This window comes from Osmerus mordax, chromosome 11, assembly GCF_038355195.1.
Source record: "Osmerus mordax isolate fOsmMor3 chromosome 11, fOsmMor3.pri, whole genome shotgun sequence".
NCBI classification, from domain to species: domain Eukaryota; kingdom Metazoa; phylum Chordata; class Actinopteri; order Osmeriformes; family Osmeridae; genus Osmerus; species Osmerus mordax.
The window spans coordinates 1,328,233-1,344,702 of record NC_090060.1 but is presented as its reverse complement, the minus strand read 5'-3'; the positions used below and the strand labels follow the sequence as shown (position 1 = coordinate 1,344,702).

Below are 16,470 nucleotides of genomic sequence, written 5' to 3'. Positions count from 1 at the left end.
TATATTTATGACATGTCAATTGAAATTCTTCTGTCCCTCAACCCTTACTGCTCATATTTAGTGCCCCCCTCCACCACTGCCTTTCCAGAAACTCTTTGATTCCTTCCTCAGCTCCTGACTATATTCCATTTCACAATTGTGCCTATCGTCACCTGCTTTTCTCCATTTTTTGTGAAATGGAAGGTTCTTTCACCACCGAGGGCCTAGAGCTGTAAATGACGAGGTGGCCGAGTGGTTAAGGCGATGGACTGCTAATCCATTGTGCCCTGCATGCGTGAGTTCGAATCTCATCCTCGTCGGCAAGTTATCTTTATGACATGTCCACCTTTGTCAATTGAAATTCTTCTGCCCCTCAACCCTTAGTGCCCCCCTCCACCACTGCCTTTCCAGAAACTCTTTGATTCCTTCCTCAGCTCCTGACTATATTCCTTTTCACAATTGTGCCTGGTGTCACCTGCTTTTCTCCATGTTTTGTGAAATGGAAGGTTCTTTCACCACCGTGGGCCACTTGCTGTAAATGACGAGGTGGCCGAGTGGTTAAGGCGATGGACTGCTAATCCCTCGTGCTCTGCACGCGTGAGTTCGAATCTCATCCTCGTCGGCAAGTTATCTTTATGACATGTCAATTGAAATTCTTCTGTCCCTCAACCCTTACTGCTCATATTTAGTGCCCCCCTCCACCACTGCCTTTCCAGCAACTCTTTGATTTCTTCCTCAGCTCCTGACTATATTCCATTTCACAATTTTGCCTGTCGTCACCTGCTTTTCTCCATGTTTTGTGAAATGGAAGGTTCTTTCACCACCGTGGGCCCAGTGCTGTAAATGACGAGGTGGCCGAGTGGTTAAGGCGATGAAATGCTAATCCATTGTGCTCTGCACGCGTGAGTTCGAATCTCATCCTCGTCGGCAAGTTATCTTTATGACATGTCCACCTTTGTCAATTGAAATTCTTCTGTCCCTCAACCCTTACTGCTCATATTTAGTGCCCCCCTCCACCACTGCCTTTCCAGAAACTCTTTGATTCCTTCCTCAGCTCCTGACTATATTCCATTTCACAATTGTGCCTATCGTCACCTGCTTTTCTCCATGTGTTGTGAAATGGAAGGTTCTTTCACCACCGAGGGCCTAGAGCTGTAAATGACGAGGTGGCCGAGTGGTTAAGGCGATGGACTGCTAATCCATTGTGCTCTGTAGGCTTGAGTTCGAATCTCATCCTCGTCGGCAAGTTATCTTTATGACATGTCAATTGAAATTCTTCTGTCCCTCAACCCTTACTGCTCATATTTAGTGCCCCCCTCCACCACTGCCTTTCCAGAAACTCTTTGATTCCTTCCTCAGCTCCTGACTATATTCCATTTCACAATTGTGCCTGTCGTCACCTGCTTTTCTCCATGTTTTGTGAAATGGAAGGTTCTTTCACCACTGTGGGCCAAGTGCTGTTAATGACGAGGTGGCCGAGTGGTTAAGGCGATGGACTGCTAATCCATTGTGCTCTGCACGCGTGAGTTCGAATCTCATCCTCGTCGGCAAGTTATCTTTATGACATGTCCACCTTTGTCAATTGAAATTCTTCTGTCCCTCAACCCTTGGTGCCCCCCTCCACCACTGCTTTTCCAGAAACTCTTTGATTCCTTCCTCAGCTCCTGACTATATTCCATTTCACAATTGTGCCTATCGTCACCTGCTTTTCTCCATGTTTTGTGAAATGGAAGGTTCTTTCACCACCGTGGGCCCAGTGCTGTAAAAGACGAGGTGGCCGAGTGGTTAACGCGATGGACTGCTAATCCATTGTGCTCTGCACGCGTGAGTTTGAATCTCATCCTCGTCGGGAAGTTATCTTTATGACATGTCCACCTTTGTCAATTGAAATTCTTCTGTCCCTTACTGCTCATATTTAGTGCCCCCCTCCACCACTGCCTTTCCAGAAACTCTTTGATTCCTTCCCCAGCTCCTGACTATATTCCATTTCACAATTGTGCCTATCGTCACCTGCTTTTCTCCATGTTTTGTGAAATGGAAGGTTCTTTCACCACCGTGGGCCCAGAGCTGTAAATTACGAGGTGGCCGAGTGGTTAAGGCGATGGACTGCTAATCCATTGTGCTCTGCACGCGTGAGTTCGAATCTCATCCTCGTCGGCAAGTTATCTTTATGACATGTCCACCTTTGTCAATTGAAATTCTTCTGTCCCTCAACCCTTAGTGCCCCCCTCCACCACTGCCTTTCCAGCAACTCTTTGATTCCTTCCTCAGCTCCTGACTATATTCCTTTTCACAATTGTGCCTGTCGTCACCTGCTTTTCTCCATGTTTTGTGAAATGGAAGGTTCTTTCAACACCGTGGGCCCAGTGCTGTAAATGACGAGGTGGCCGATTGGTTAAGGCGATGGACTGCTAATCCATTGTGCTCTGCACGCGTGAGTTTGAATCTCATCCTCGTCGGCAAGTTATCTTTATGACATGTCCACCTTTGTCAATTGAAATTCTTCTGTCCCTTACTGCTCATATTTAGTGCCCCCCTCCACCACTGCCTTTCCAAAAACTCTTTGATTCCTTCCCCAGCTCCTGACTATATTCCATTTCACAATTGTGCCTATCGTCACCTGCTTTTCTCCATGTTTTGTGAAATGGAAGGTTCTTTCACCACCGTGGGCCCAGTGCTGTAAATGACGAGGTGGCCGAGTGGTTAAGCCGATGGACTGCTAATCCGTTGTGCTCTGCACGCGTGAGTTCGAATCTCATCCTCGTCGGCAAGTTATCTATATGACATGTCCACCTTTGTCAGTTGAAATTCTTCTGTCCCTCAACCCTTAGTGCCCCCCTCCACCACTGCCTTTCCAGCAACTCTTTGATTCCTTCCTCAGCTCCTGACTATATTCCATTTCACAATTGTGCCTGTCGTCACCTGCTTTTCTCCATGTTTTGTGAAATGGAAGGTTCTTTCACCACTGTGGGCCAAGTGCTGTTAATGACGAGGTGGCCGAGTGGTTAAGGCGATGGACTGCTAATCCGTTGTGCTCTGCACGCGTGAGTTCGAATCTCATCCTCGTCGGCAAGTTATCTTTATGACATGTCCACCTTTGTCAATTGAAATTCTTCTGTCCCTCAACCCTTAGTGCCCCCCTCCACCACTGCCTTTCCAGCAACTCTTTGATTCCTTCCTCAGCTCCTGACTATATTCCTTTTCACAATTGTGCCTGGTGTCACCTGCTTTTCTCCATGTTTTGTGAAATGGAAGGTTCTTTCACCACCGAGGGCCTAGTGATGTAAATGACGAGGTGGCCGAGTGGTTAAGGAGATGGACTGCTAATCCTTTGTGCTCTGCACCCGTGAGTTCGAATCTCATCCTCGTCGGCAAGTTATCTTTATGACATGTCCACCTTTGTCAATTGAAATTCTTCTGTCCCTCAACCCTTACTGCTCATATTTAGTGCCCCCCTCCACCACTGCCTTTCCAGCAACTCTTTGATTCCTTCCTCAGCTCCTGACTATATTCCTTTTCACAATTGTGCCTGGTGTCACCTGCTTTTCTCCATGTTTTGTGAAATGGAAGGTTCTTTCACCACCGTGGGCCACTTGCTGTAAATGACGAGGTGGCCGAGTGGTTAAGGTGATGGACTGCTAATCCCTTGTGCTCTGCACGCGTGAGTTCAAATCTCATCCTCGTCGGCAAGTTATCTTTATGACATGTCAATTGAAATTCTTCTGTCCCTCAACCCTTACTGCTCATATTTAGTGCCCCCCTCCACCACTGCCTTTCCAGCAACTCTTTGATTCCTTCCTCAGCTCCTGACAATATTCCTTTTCACAATTGTGCCTGTCGTCACCTGCTTTTCTCCATGTTTTGTGAAATGGAAGGTTCTTTCACCACCGTGGACCCTGTGCTGTAAATGACGAGGTGGCCGAGTGGTTAAGGCGATGGACTGCTAATCCATTGTGCTCTGCACGCGTGAGTTCGAATCTCATCCTCGTCGGCAAGTTATCTTTATGACATGTCCACCTTTGTCAATTGAAATTCTTCTGTCCCTCAACCCTTACTGCTCATATTTAGTGCCCCCCTCCACCACTGCCTTTCCAGCAACTCTTTGATTCCTTCCTCAGCTCCTGACTATATTCCATTTCACAATTGTGCCTGTCGTCACCTGCTTTTCTCCATGTTTTGTGAAATGGAAGGTTCTTTCACCACTGTGGGCCAAGTGCTGTTAATGACGAGGTGGCCGAGTGGTTAAGGCGATGGACTGCTAATCCATTGTGCGCTGCACGCGTGAGTTCGAATCTCATCCTCGTCGGCAAGTTATCTTTACGACATGTCCACCTTTGTCAATTGAAATTCTTCTGTCCCTCAACCCTTACTGCTCATATTTAGTGCCCCCCTCCACCACTGCCTTTCCAGAAACTCTTTGATTCCTTCCTCAGCTCCTGACTATATTCCATTTCACAATTGTGCCTATCGTCACCTGCTTTTCTCCATGTTTTGTGAAATGGAAGGTTCTTTCACCACCGTGGGCCCAGTGCTGTGAATGACGAGGTGGCCGAGTGGTTAAGGCGATGGACTGCTAATCCATTGTGCTCTGCACGCGTGAGTTCGAATCTCATCCTCGTCGGCAAGTTATCTTTATGACATGTCCACCTTTGTCAATTGAAATTCTTCTGTCCCTCAACCCTTACTGCTCATATTTAGTGCCCCCCTCCACCACTGCCTTTCCAGAAACTCTTTGATTCCTTCCTCAGCTCCTGACTATATTCCATTTCACAATTGTGCCTATCGTCACCTGCTTTTCTCCATGTTTTGTGAAATGGAAGGTTCTTTCACCACCGTGGGCCCAGTGCTGTGAATGACGAGGTGGCCGAGTGGTTAAGGCGATGGACTGCTAATCCATTGTGCTCTGCACGCGTGAGTTGGAATCTCATCCTCGTTGGCAAGTTATCTTTATGACATGTCCACCTTTGTCAATTGAAATTCTTCTGTCCCTCAACCCTTACTGCTCATATTTAGTGCCCCCCTCCACCACTGCCTTTCCAGCAACTCTTTGATTCCTTCCTCAGCTCCTGACTATATTCCATTTCACAATTGTGCCTGTCGTCACCTGCTTTTCTCCATGTTTTGTGAAATGGAAGGTTCTTTCACCACTGTGGGCCAAGTGCTGTTAATGACGAGGTGGCCGAGTGGTTAAGGCGATGGACTGCTAATCCATTGTGCGCTGCACGCGTGAGTTCGAATCTCATCCTCGTCGGCAAGTTATCTTTACGACATGTCCACCTTTGTCAATTGAAATTCTTCTGTCCCTCAACCCTTACTGCTCATATTTAGTGCCCCCCTCCACCACTGCCTTTCCAGAAACTCTTTGATTCCTTCCTCAGCTCCTGACTATATTCCATTTCACAATTGTGCCTATCGTCACCTGCTTTTCTCCATGTTTTGTGAAATGGAAGGTTCTTTCACCACCGTGGGCCCAGTGCTGTGAATGACGAGGTGGCCGAGTGGTTAAGGCGATGGACTGCTAATCCATTGTGCTCTGCACGCGTGAGTTCGAATCTCATCCTCGTCGGCAAGTTATCTTTATGACATGTCCACCTTTGTCAATTGAAATTCTTCTGTCCCTCAACCCTTACTGCTCATATTTAGTGCCCCCCTCCACCACTGCCTTTCCAGAAACTCTTTGATTCCTTCCTCAGCTCCTGACTATATTCCATTTCACAATTGTGCCTATCGTCACCTGCTTTTCTCCATGTTTTGTGAAATGGAAGGTTCTTTCACCACCGTGGGCCCAGTGCTGTGAATGACGAGGTGGCCGAGTGGTTAAGGCGATGGACTGCTAATCCATTGTGCTCTGCACGCGTGAGTTGGAATCTCATCCTCGTCGGCAAGTTATCTTTATGACATGTCCACCTTTGTCAATTGAAATTCTTCTGTCCCTCAACCCTTACTGCTCATATTTAGTGCCCCCCTCCACCACTGCCTTTCCAGCAACTCTTTGATTCCTTCCTCAGCTCCTGACTATATTCCATTTCACAATTGTGCCTGTCGTCACCTGCTTTTCTCCATGTTTTGTGAAATGGAAGGTTCTTTCACCACTGTGGGCCAAGTGCTGTTAATGACGAGGTGGCCGAATGGTTAAGGCGATGGACTGCTAATCCATTGTGCTCTGCACGCGTGAGTTCGAATCTCATCCTCGTCGGCAAGTTATCTTTATGACATGTCCACCTTTGTCAATTGAAATTCTTCTGTCCCTTACTGCTCATATTTAGTGCCCCCCTCCACCACTGCCTTTCCAGAAACTCTTTGATTCCTTCCTCAGCTCCTGACTATATTCCATTTCACAAATGTGCCTATCGTCACCTGCTTTTCTCCATGTTTTGTGAAATGGAAGGTTCTTTCACCACCGTGGGCCCAGTGCTGTAAATGACGAGGTGGCCGAGTGGTTAAGGCGATGGACTGCTAATCCATTGTGCTCTGCACGCGTGAGTTCGAATCTCATCCTCGTCGGCAAGGTATCTTTATGACATGTCCACCTTTGTCAATTGAAATTCTTCTGTCCCTCAACCCTTAGTGCCCCCCTCCACCACTGCCTTTCCAGCAACTCTTTGATTCCTTCCTCAGCTCCTGACTATATTCCATTTCACAATTGTGCCTGTCGTCACCTGCTTTTCTCCATGTTTTGTGAAATGGAAGGTTCTTTCACCACTGTGGGCCAAGTGCTGTTAATGACGAGGTGGCCGAGTGGTTAAGGCGATGGACTGCTAATCCATTGTGCTCTGCACGCGTGAGTTCGAATCTCATCCTCGTCGGCAAGTTATCTTTATGACATGTCCACCTTTGTCAATTGAAATTCTTCTGCCCCTCAACCCTTAGTGCCCCCCTCCACCACTGCCTTTCCAGAAACTCTTTGATTCCTTCCTCAGCTCCTGACTATATTCCTTTTCACAATTTTGCCTATCGTCACCTGCTTTTCTCCATGTTTTGTGAAATGGAAGGTTCTTTCACCACCGTGGGCCCAGTGCTGTAAATGACGAGGTGGCCGAGTGGTTAAGGCGATGGACTGCTGATCCGTTGTGCTCTGCATGCGTGAGTTCGAATCTCATCCTCGTCGGCAAGTTATCTTTATGACATGTCCACCTTTGTCAATTGAAATTATTTTGTCCCTCAACCCTTACTGCTCATATTTAGTGCCCCCCTCCACCACTGCCCTTCCAGAAACTCTTTGATTCCTTCCTCAGCTCCTGACTATATTCCATTTCACAATTTTGCCTGTCGTCACCTGCTTTTCTCCATGTTTTGTGAAATGGAAGGTTCTTTCACCACCGTGGGCCCAGTGCTGTAAATGACGAGGTGGCCGAGTGGTTAAGGCGATGGACTGCTAATCCATTGTGCTCTGCACGCGTGAGTTCGAATCTCATCCTCGTCGGCAAGTTATCTTTATGACATGTCCACCTTTGTCAATTGAAATTCTTCTGTCCCTCAACCCTTAGTGCCCCCCTCCACCACTGCCTTTCCAGCAACTCTTTGATTCCTTCCTCAGCTCCTGACTATATTCCTTTTCACAATTGTGCCTGTCGTCACCTGCTTTTCTCCATGTTTTGTGAAATGGAAGGTTCTTTCAACACCGTGGGCCCAGTGCTGTAAATGACGAGGTGGCCGATTGGTTAAGGCGATGGACTGCTAATCCATTGTGCTCTGCACGCGTGAGTTTGAATCTCATCCTCGTCGGCAAGTTATCTTTATGACATGTCCACCTTTGTCAATTGAAATTCTTCTGTCCCTTACTGCTCATATTTAGTGCCCCCCTCCACCACTGCCTTTCCAGAAACTCTTTGATTCCTTCCTCAGCTCCTGACTATATTCCATTTCACAATTGTGCCTATCGTCACCTGCTTTTCTCCATGTTTTGTGAAATGGAAGGTTCTTTCACCACCGTGGGCCCAGTGCTGTAAATGACGAGGTGGCCGAGTGGTTAAGCCGATGGACTGCTAATCGGTTGTGCTCTGCACGCGTGAGTTCGAATCTCATCCTCGTCGGCAAGTTATCTATATGACATGTCCACCTTTGTCAGTTGAAATTCTTCTGTCCCTCAACCCTTAGTGCCCCCCTCCACCACTGCCCTTCCAGAAACTCTTTGATTCCTTCCTCAGCTCCTGACTATATTCCATTTCACAATTTTGCCTGTCGTCACCTGCTTTTCTCCATGTTTTGTGAAATGGAAGGTTCTTTCACCACCGTGGGCCCAGTGCTGTAAATGTCGAGGTGGCCGAGTGGTTAAGGCGATGGACTGCTAATCCATTGTGCTCTGCACGCGTGAGTTCGAATCTCGTCGGCAAGTTATCTTTGTGACATGTCCACCTTTGTCAATTGAAATTCTTCTGTCCCTCAACCCTTAGTGCCCCCCTCCACCACTGCCTTTCCAGCAACTCTTTGATTCCTTCCTCAGCTCCTGACTATATTCCTTTTCACAATTGTGCCTGGTGTCACCTGCTTTTCTCCATGTTTTGTGAAATGGAAGGTTCTTTCACCACCGAGGGCCTAGTGATGTAAATGACGAGGTGGCCGAGTGGTTAAGGAGATGGACTGCTAATCCTTTGTGCTCTGCACCCGTGAGTTCGAATCTCATCCTCGTCGGCAAGTTATCTTTATGACATGTCCACCTTTGTCAATTGAAATTCTTCTGTCCCTCAACCCTTACTGCTCATATTTAGTGCCCCCCTCCACCACTGCCTTTCCAGCAACTCTTTGATTCCTTCCTCAGCTCCTGACTATATTCCTTTTCACAATTGTGCCTGGTGTCACCTGCTTTTCTCCATGTTTTGTGAAATGGAAGGTTCTTTCACCACCGTGGGCCACTTGCTGTAAATGACGAGGTGGCCGAGTGGTTAAGGTGATGGACTGCTAATCCCTTGTGCTCTGCACGCGTGAGTTCAAATCTCATCCTCGTCGGCAAGTTATCTTTATGACATGTCAATTGAAATTCTTCTGTCCCTCAACCCTTACTGCTCATATTTAGTGCCCCCCTCCACCACTGCCTTTCCAGCAACTCTTTGATTCCTTCCTCAGCTCCTGACAATATTCCTTTTCACAATTGTGCCTGTCGTCACCTGCTTTTCTCCATGTTTTGTGAAATGGAAGGTTCTTTCACCACCGTGGACCCTGTGCTGTAAATGACGAGGTGGCAGAGTGGTTAAGGCGATGGACTGCTAATCCATTGTGCTCTGCAGGCTTGAGTTCGAATCTCATCCTCGTCGGCAAGTTATATTTATGACATGTCAATTGAAATTCTTCTGTCCCTCAACCCTTACTGCTCATATTTAGTGCCCCCCTCCACCACTGCCTTTCCAGAAACTCTTTGATTCCTTCCTCAGCTCCTGACTATATTCCATTTCACAATTGTGCCTATCGTCACCTGCTTTTCTCCATTTTTTGTGAAATGGAAGGTTCTTTCACCACCGAGGGCCTAGAGCTGTAAATGACGAGGTGGCCGAGTGGTTAAGGCGATGGACTGCTAATCCATTGTGCCCTGCATGCGTGAGTTCGAATCTCATCCTCGTCGGCAAGTTATCTTTATGACATGTCCACCTTTGTCAATTGAAATTCTTCTGCCCCTCAACCCTTAGTGCCCCCCTCCACCACTGCCTTTCCAGAAACTCTTTGATTCCTTCCTCAGCTCCTGACTATATTCCTTTTCACAATTGTGCCTGGTGTCACCTGCTTTTCTCCATGTTTTGTGAAATGGAAGGTTCTTTCACCACCGTGGGCCACTTGCTGTAAATGACGAGGTGGCCGAGTGGTTAAGGCGATGGACTGCTAATCCCTCGTGCTCTGCACGCGTGAGTTCGAATCTCATCCTCGTCGGCAAGTTATCTTTATGACATGTCAATTGAAATTCTTCTGTCCCTCAACCCTTACTGCTCATATTTAGTGCCCCCCTCCACCACTGCCTTTCCAGCAACTCTTTGATTTCTTCCTCAGCTCCTGACTATATTCCATTTCACAATTTTGCCTGTCGTCACCTGCTTTTCTCCATGTTTTGTGAAATGGAAGGTTCTTTCACCACCGTGGGCCCAGTGCTGTAAATGACGAGGTGGCCGAGTGGTTAAGGCGATGAAATGCTAATCCATTGTGCTCTGCACGCGTGAGTTCGAATCTCATCCTCGTCGGCAAGTTATCTTTATGACATGTCCACCTTTGTCAATTGAAATTCTTCTGTCCCTCAACCCTTACTGCTCATATTTAGTGCCCCCCTCCACCACTGCCTTTCCAGAAACTCTTTGATTCCTTCCTCAGCTCCTGACTATATTCCATTTCACAATTGTGCCTATCGTCACCTGCTTTTCTCCATGTGTTGTGAAATGGAAGGTTCTTTCACCACCGAGGGCCTAGAGCTGTAAATGACGAGGTGGCCGAGTGGTTAAGGCGATGGACTGCTAATCCATTGTGCTCTGTAGGCTTGAGTTCGAATCTCATCCTCGTCGGCAAGTTATCTTTATGACATGTCAATTGAAATTCTTCTGTCCCTCAACCCTTACTGCTCATATTTAGTGCCCCCCTCCACCACTGCCTTTCCAGAAACTCTTTGATTCCTTCCTCAGCTCCTGACTATATTCCATTTCACAATTGTGCCTATCGTCACCTGCTTTTCTGCATGTGTTGTGAAATGGAAGGTTCTTTCACCACCGAGGGCCCAGAGCTGTAAATGACGAGGTGGCCGAGTGGTTAAGGCGATGGACTGCTAATCCATTGTGCTCTGCATGCGTGAGTTCGAATCTCATCCTCGTCGGCAAGTTATCTTTATGACATGTCCACCTTTGTCAATTGAAATTCTTCTGTCCCTCAACCCTTACTGCTCATATTTAGTGCCCCCCTCCACCACTGCCTTTCCAGAAACTCTTTGATTCCTTCCTCAGCTCCTGACTATATTCCTTTTCACAATTTTGCCTATCGTCACCTGCTTTTCTCCATGTTTTGTGAAATGGAAGGTTCTTTCACCACCGTGGGCCCAGTGCTGTAAATGACAAGGTGGCCGAGTGGTTAAGGCGATGGACTGCTAATCCGTTGTGCTCTGTATGCGTGAGTTCGAATCTCATCCTCGTCGGCAAGTTATCTTTATGACATGTCCACCTTTGTCAATTGAAATTATTTTGTCCCTCAACCCTTACTGCTCATATTTAGTGCCCCCCTCCACCACTGCCTTTCCAGCAACTCTTTGATTCCTTCCTCAGCTCCTGACAATATTCCTTTTCACAATTGTGCCTGTCGTCACCTGCTTTTCTCCATGTTTTGTGAAATGGAAGGTTCTTTCACCACCGTGGGCCCAGTGCTGCAAATGACGAGGTGGCAGAGTGGTTAAGGCGATGGACTGCTAATCCATTGTGCTCTGCAGGCTTGAGTTCGAATCTCATCCTCGTCGGCAAGTTATATTTATGACATGTCAATTGAAATTCTTCTGTCCCTCAACCCTTACTGCTCATATTTAGTGCCCCCCTCCACCACTGCCTTTCCAGAAACTCTTTGATTCCTTCCTCAGCTCCTGACTATATTCCATTTCACAATTGTGCCTATCGTCACCTGCTTTTCTCCATGTTTTGTGAAATGGAAGGTTCTTTCACCACCGTGGGCCCAGTGCTGTAAATGACGAGGTGGCCGAGTGGTTAAGCCGATGGACTGCTAATTCGTTGTGCTCTGCATGCGTGAGTTCGAATCTCATCCTTGTCGGCAAGTTATCTTTATGACATGTCCACCTTTGTCAATTGAAATTCTTCTGTCCCTCAACCCTTAGTGCCCCCCTCCACCACTGCCTTTCCAGCAACTCTTTGATTCCTTCCTCAGCTCCTGACTATATTCCTTTTCACAATTGTGCCTGTCGTCACCTGCTTTTCTCCATGTTTTGTGAAATGGAAGGTTCTTTCAACACCGTGGGCCCAGTGCTGTAAATGACGAGGTGGCCGATTGGTTAAGGCGATGGACTGCTAATCCATTGTGCTCTGCACGCGTGAGTTTGAATCTCATCCTCGTCGGCAAGTTATCTTTATGACATGTCCACCTTTGTCAATTGAAATTCTTCTGTCCCTTACTGCTCATATTTAGTGCCCCCCTCCACCACTGCCTTTCCAGCAACTCTTTGATTCCTTCCTCAGCTCCTGACTATATTCCTTTTCACAATTGTGCCTGGTGTCACCTGCTTTTCTCCATGTTTTGTGAAATGGAAGGTTCTTCCACCACCGAGGGCCTAGTGATGTAAATGACGAGGTGGCCGAGTGGTTAAGGCGATGGACTGCTAATCCCTTGTGCTCTGCACGCGTGAGTTCGAATCTCATCCTCGTCGGCAAGTTATCTTTATGACATGTCAATTGAAATTCTTCTGTCCCTCAACCCTTACTGCTCATATTTAGTGCCCCCCTCCACCACTGCCTTTCCAGCAACTCTTTGATTCCTTCCTCAGCTCCTGACTATATTCCATTTCACAATTGTGCCTATCGTCACCTGCTTTTCTCCATGTTTTGTGAAATGGAAGGTTCTTTCACCACCGTGGGCCCAGTGCTGTAAATGACGAGGTGGCCGAGTGGTTAAGCCGATGGACTGCTAATTCGTTGTGCTCTGCACGCGTGAGTTCGAATCTCATCCTCGTCGGCAAGTTATCTTTATGACATGTCCACCTTTGTCAATTGAAATTCTTCTGTCCCTTACTGCTCATATTTAGTGCCCCCCTCCACCACTGCCTTTCCAGAAACTCTTTGATTCCTTCCTCAGCTCCTGACTATATTCCATTTCACAATTGTGCCTATCGTCACCTGCTTTTCTCCATGTTTTGTGAAATGGAAGGTTCTTTCACCACCGTGGGCCCAGTGCTGTAAATGACGAGGTGGCCGAGTGGTTAAGCCGATGGACTGCTAATCGGTTGTGCTCTGCACGCGTGAGTTCGAATCTCATCCTCGTCGGCAAGTTATCTATATGACATGTCCACCTTTGTCAGTTGAAATTCTTCTGTCCCTCAACCCTTAGTGCCCCCCTCCACCACTGCCTTTCCAGCAACTCTTTGATTCCTTCCTCAGCTCCTGACTATATTCCTTTTCACAATTGTGCCTGGTGTCACCTGCTTTTCTCCATGTTTTGTGAAATGGAAGGTTCTTTCACCACCGAGGGCCTAGTGATGTAAATGACGAGGTGGCCGAGTGGTTAAGGAGATGGACTGCTAATCCTTTGTGCTCTGCACGCGTGAGTTCGAATCTCATCCTCGTCGGCAAGTTATCTTTATGACATGTCCACCTTTGTCAATTGAAATTCTTCTGTCCCTCAACCCTTACTGCTCATATTTAGTGCCCCCCTCCACCACTGCCTTTCCAGCAACTCTTTGATTCCTTCCTCAGCTCCTGACTATATTCTTTTTCACAATTGTGCCTGTCGTCACCTGCTTTTCTCCATGTTTTGTGAAATGGAAGGTTCTTTCACCACCGTGGGCCAAGTGCTGTTAATGACGAGGTGGCCGAGTGGTTAAGGCGATGGACTGCTAATCCATTGTGCTCTGCACGCGTGAGTTTGAATCTCATCCTCGTCGGGAAGTTATCTTTACGACATGTCCACCTTTGTCAATTGAAATTCTTCTGTCCCTCAACCCTTACTGCTCATATTTAGTGCCCCCCTCCACCACTGCCTTTCCAGCAACTCTTTGATTCCTTCCTCAGCTCCTGACTATATTCTTTTTCACAATTGTGCCTGTCGTCACCTGCTTTTCTCCATGTTTTGTGAAATGGAAGGTTCTTTCACCACTGTGGGCCAAGTGCTGTTAATGACGAGGTGGCGGAGTGGTTAAGGCGATGGACTGCTAATCCATTGTGCTCTGCACGCGTGAGTTCGAATCTCATCCTCGTCGGCAAGTTATCTTTATGACATGTCCACCTTTGTCAATTGAAATTCTTTTGTCCCTCAACCCTTACAGCTCATATTTAGTGCCCCCCTCCACCACTGCCTTTCCAGCAACTCTTTGATTCCTTCCTCAGCTCCTGACTATATTCCATTTCACAATTGTGCCTGTCGTCACCTGCTTTTCTCCATGTTTTGTGAAATGGAAGGTTCTTTCACCACTGTGGGCCAAGTGCTGTTAATGACGAGGTGGCCGAGTGGTTAAGGCGATGGACTGCTAATCCATTGTGCTCTGCACGCGTGAGTTGGAATCTCATCCTCGTCGGCAAGTTATCTTTATGACATGTCCACCTTTGTCAATTGAAATTCTTCTGTCCCTCAACCCTTGGTGCCCCCCTCCACCACTGCTTTTCCAAAAACTCTTTGATTCCTTCCTCAGCTCCTGACTATATTCCATTTCACAATTGTGCCTATCGTCACCTGCTTTTCTCCATGTTTTGTGAAATGGAAGGTTCTTTCACCACCGTGGGCCCAGTGCTGTAAAAGACGAGGTGGCCGAGTGGTTAAGGCGATGGACTGCTAATCCATTGTGCTCTGCACGCGTGAGTTTGAATCTCATCCTCGTCGGGAAGTTATCTTTATGACATGTCCACCTTTGTCAATTGAAATTCTTCTGTCCCTTACTGCTCATATTTAGTGCCCCCCTCCACCACTGCCTTTCCAGCAACTCTTTGATTCCTTCCTCAGCTCCTGACTATATTCTTTTTCACAATTGTGCCTGTCGTCACCTGCTTTTCTCCATGTTTTGTGAAATGGAAGGTTCTTTCACCACCGTGGGCCAAGTGCTGTTAATGACGAGGTGGCCGAGTGGTTAAGGCGATGGACTGCTAATCCATTGTGCTCTGCACGCGTGAGTTTGAATCTCATCCTCGTCGGGAAGTTATCTTTACGACATGTCCACCTTTGTCAATTGAAATTCTTCTGTCCCTCAACCCTTACTGCTCATATTTAGTGCCCCCCTCCACCACTGCCTTTCCAGCAACTCTTTGATTCCTTCCTCAGCTCCTGACTATATTCTTTTTCACAATTGTGCCTGTCGTCACCTGCTTTTCTCCATGTTTTGTGAAATGGAAGGTTCTTTCACCACTGTGGGCCAAGTGCTGTTAATGACGAGGTGGCGGAGTGGTTAAGGCGATGGACTGCTAATCCATTGTGCTCTGCACGCGTGAGTTCGAATCTCATCCTCGTCGGCAAGTTATCTTTATGACATGTCCACCTTTGTCAATTGAAATTCTTTTGTCCCTCAACCCTTACAGCTCATATTTAGTGCCCCCCTCCACCACTGCCTTTCCAGCAACTCTTTGATTCCTTCCTCAGCTCCTGACTATATTCCATTTCACAATTGTGCCTGTCGTCACCTGCTTTTCTCCATGTTTTGTGAAATGGAAGGTTCTTTCACCACTGTGGGCCAAGTGCTGTTAATGACGAGGTGGCCGAGTGGTTAAGGCGATGGACTGCTAATCCATTGTGCTCTGCACGCGTGAGTTGGAATCTCATCCTCGTCGGCAAGTTATCTTTATGACATGTCCACCTTTGTCAATTGAAATTCTTCTGTCCCTCAACCCTTGGTGCCCCCCTCCACCACTGCTTTTCCAAAAACTCTTTGATTCCTTCCTCAGCTCCTGACTATATTCCATTTCACAATTGTGCCTATCGTCACCTGCTTTTCTCCATGTTTTGTGAAATGGAAGGTTCTTTCACCACCGTGGGCCCAGTGCTGTAAAAGACGAGGTGGCCGAGTGGTTAAGGCGATGGACTGCTAATCCATTGTGCTCTGCACGCGTGAGTTTGAATCTCATCCTCGTCGGGAAGTTATCTTTATGACATGTCCACCTTTGTCAATTGAAATTCTTCTGTCCCTTACTGCTCATATTTAGTGCCCCCCTCCACCACTGCCTTTCCAGAAACTCTTTGATTCCTTCCTCAGCTCCTGACTATATTCCATTTCACAATTGTGCCTATCGTCACCTGCTTTTCTCCATGTTTTGTGAAATGGAAGGTTCTTTCACCACCGTGGGCCCAGTGCTGTAAATTACGAGGTGGCCGAGTGGTTAAGGCGATGGACTGCTAATCCATTGTGCTCTGCACGCGTGAGTTCGAATCTCATCCTCGTCGGCAAGTTATCTTTATGACATGTCCACCTTTGTCAATTGAAATTCTTCTGTCCCTCAACCCTTAGTGCCCCCCTCCACCACTGCCTTTCCAGCAACTCTTTGATTCCTTCCTCAGCTCCTGACTATATTCCTTTTCACAATTGTGCCTGTCGTCACCTGCTTTTCTCCATGTTTTGTGAAATGGAAGGTTCTTTCACCACCGAGGGCCTAGTGATGTAAATGACGAGGTGGCCGAGTGGTTAAGGAGATGGACTGCTAATCCTTTGTGCTCTGCACGCGTGAGTTCGAATCTCATCCTCGTCGGCAAGTTATCTTTACGACATGTCCACCTTTGTCAATTGAAATTCTTCTGTCCCTCAACCCTTACTGCTCATATTTAGTGCCCCCCTCCACCACTGCCTTTCCAGCAACTCTTTGATTCCTTCCTCAGCTCCTGACTATATTCTTTTTCACA

At 47.3% G+C, this 16,470-nt stretch overlaps 11 non-coding genes across 11 annotated transcripts; all 11 read left to right on the top strand.

The window, feature by feature from the left end:
• Window positions 1–1,444: 1,444 nt before the first annotated feature.
• trnas-gcu (transfer RNA serine (anticodon GCU)) lies at window positions 1,445–1,526 on the top strand. Its single transcript has one exon. It is a non-coding gene; the product is annotated as a tRNA-Ser (tRNA).
• A 1,440-nt stretch (window positions 1,527–2,966) lies between these two features.
• Window positions 2,967–3,048, top strand: trnas-gcu (transfer RNA serine (anticodon GCU)). Its single transcript has one exon. It is a non-coding gene; the product is annotated as a tRNA-Ser (tRNA).
• Window positions 3,049–3,888: 840 nt separating this feature from the next.
• trnas-gcu (transfer RNA serine (anticodon GCU)) lies at window positions 3,889–3,970 on the top strand. The gene has a single exon. It is a non-coding gene; the product is annotated as a tRNA-Ser (tRNA).
• A 233-nt stretch (window positions 3,971–4,203) lies between these two features.
• Window positions 4,204–4,285, top strand: trnas-gcu (transfer RNA serine (anticodon GCU)). Its single transcript has one exon. It is a non-coding gene; the product is annotated as a tRNA-Ser (tRNA).
• Window positions 4,286–4,518: 233 nt separating this feature from the next.
• Window positions 4,519–4,600, top strand: trnas-gcu (transfer RNA serine (anticodon GCU)). Its single transcript has one exon. It is a non-coding gene; the product is annotated as a tRNA-Ser (tRNA).
• A 548-nt stretch (window positions 4,601–5,148) lies between these two features.
• Window positions 5,149–5,230, top strand: trnas-gcu (transfer RNA serine (anticodon GCU)). The gene has a single exon. It is a non-coding gene; the product is annotated as a tRNA-Ser (tRNA).
• A 233-nt stretch (window positions 5,231–5,463) lies between these two features.
• On the top strand, window positions 5,464–5,545 carry trnas-gcu (transfer RNA serine (anticodon GCU)). The gene has a single exon. It is a non-coding gene; the product is annotated as a tRNA-Ser (tRNA).
• Window positions 5,546–6,093: 548 nt separating this feature from the next.
• Window positions 6,094–6,175, top strand: trnas-gcu (transfer RNA serine (anticodon GCU)). The gene has a single exon. It is a non-coding gene; the product is annotated as a tRNA-Ser (tRNA).
• Window positions 6,176–6,401: 226 nt separating this feature from the next.
• trnas-gcu (transfer RNA serine (anticodon GCU)) lies at window positions 6,402–6,483 on the top strand. Its single transcript has one exon. It is a non-coding gene; the product is annotated as a tRNA-Ser (tRNA).
• A 220-nt stretch (window positions 6,484–6,703) lies between these two features.
• trnas-gcu (transfer RNA serine (anticodon GCU)) lies at window positions 6,704–6,785 on the top strand. The gene has a single exon. It is a non-coding gene; the product is annotated as a tRNA-Ser (tRNA).
• A 535-nt stretch (window positions 6,786–7,320) lies between these two features.
• Window positions 7,321–7,402, top strand: trnas-gcu (transfer RNA serine (anticodon GCU)). The gene has a single exon. It is a non-coding gene; the product is annotated as a tRNA-Ser (tRNA).
• Window positions 7,403–16,470: the final 9,068 nt, after the last annotated feature.